This window comes from Neoarius graeffei, chromosome 18, assembly GCF_027579695.1.
Source record: "Neoarius graeffei isolate fNeoGra1 chromosome 18, fNeoGra1.pri, whole genome shotgun sequence".
Taxonomy (NCBI): Eukaryota; Metazoa; Chordata; class Actinopteri; order Siluriformes; family Ariidae; genus Neoarius; species Neoarius graeffei.
The window spans coordinates 4,889,051-4,890,801 of NC_083586.1; the positions used below are offsets into that span (position 1 = coordinate 4,889,051).

Genomic DNA, 1,751 nt, shown 5'->3' on the forward strand with positions numbered 1-1,751 from the left:
ACTGATATAATGATTTAATGAGACTGACTTAATGACATTGATCACTTAAGACCAATTGCACATACATATAACCTACACCTACTTCCCTTCTTCAACATGGTGGTCCAAAAGCCACCATGTGCTCTGAAGAACCACTTCTCGCCAACCTGGACCCAATTGCTCTCACTGAACAATAAAGCAACATCTGCTTCCTGAAACATGCGTCAAAAGAAGGAGAAGCAGGCCAAGGATCCCGATAGCAGAGGGTCGTTGAAACGACGTAGAGTTTTGGTCAGAATGGTCGGTTTCCGTCGTACGTCAGAAAATCAACGTTGAAACGGCGCCGTGAAACGTCGATTTCTCCGCCGTCTGAGAGGGTCGATTTATCACCGTTGAATCAACGTGGGTAAAGGTTGATCTGTCGACCGTCAGAGAAGGTTGAATATATGACGTTGAACCATCGTCACTTTTGCCGGCCAGTTTTCAACATTGGTAGGATATGCTAATTCTGGCCCGTAGCCAGGGGGGATCGGAGGGTTCGTGAATTCGATCCCCCCCCCCACGCGACACCGCGCCCCGGACACACACGCCCCTCAAGATTACTCAAGATTTATTCATTTGTTCATGTCCGATGAATATACATTGATTCACCTTTAAATTTACAATATCAAATCCAGACTAATCAAAAAAGAAAAGTAGACTAAGTGAGGACGAGTTAGAAAAACGGGTTCATTTCTCCTATGTTTATGTTTACACGTTTTGTTCAGACTGCTTTACACCCCAATCCAGTGGGTGGCGGTAATGCCCCCATTAGACCCCTTTCACTGACGTCACCCGAAACCGGAAGTAAACAAACCCTGCGCTACATTGGAAGACCATAAACTCGTGATTTGGGGGAAATAAAGGCAGCGCGCGGTATGTGAACCCACGAGGCACTTGGTTCATCATAAACCTACAATGGTAAACTTTTGTGCTGTGTTAGGGTTCTAACAAAGCTGATGGGAAAGGTGAAAAGAAGTCTTTCTACAGAATACCAGCTGTGATTGAGACACAAGCAAACCAAGGAGCTTTCTGCCGGGAGACAGAGAGAGGATTTAGCTGCTTTATGCAGAGCGGATCTGAATACTTCAAGTCTATTTTGTTACTGGTAAGTCACTAGGCTAGAGTGTTGTAGAACATTTTTTTAAATGTTTACTGAATAAAAACATCCTTAATTTTATCAAATATTCTCTACTCTATATTTCATTTCTTTCTTTTGTTTTAATTTTCCTCCCTCCATCCCTCTTTGGATTTTAAATATAGTTTTTCCCCATGTCCAAATAATGAGGTAGGGTGGCATTTAGAAACCCATAGCCTACTGCTGACTTTCTTTATCAATGCTGCATCAAATTAATTTTGGTTATGTTTTTCTGTTTCCATGTACAGGTCTGCGCCGCAGGAGGAATAGGCCACAATTATAAATAAATCATAAAATGTTTCTAAGAACTTGTTCAAGTGTGTTCTGTTCCTTATAAATGTTAAAAGTTATGCCTCATTAGATAGCTTGACAAACATTAGGAGAGGTGCATTGTTGCATGCATTTTTATATCCTGTTGTACATTAAACAGGATGTAGCCTATGCACATTGATATAAATTAAGTTTCACTTTCATGGTTGAAGTATGCATGTGTGTGTTCATCCTAGGCAAGAGCCCCGATGCTTTATTGTTAGCTAGTTTAATTTAGCCTGTTTTGCTTAATTTGTAGCCTTCCTGTTGTACATAAAACAGGAAG

General features: G+C 41.2%; 1 long non-coding RNA gene across 1 annotated transcript; it reads left to right on the forward strand.

Moving 5' to 3' along the window:
• Positions 1 to 696: 696 nt before the first annotated feature.
• On the forward strand, positions 697 to 1,464 carry LOC132865932 (uncharacterized). Its single transcript, XR_009650526.1, has 2 exons — positions 697 to 1,126; positions 1,405 to 1,464. It is a non-coding gene; the product is annotated as an uncharacterized LOC132865932 (long non-coding RNA).
• Positions 1,465 to 1,751: the final 287 nt, after the last annotated feature.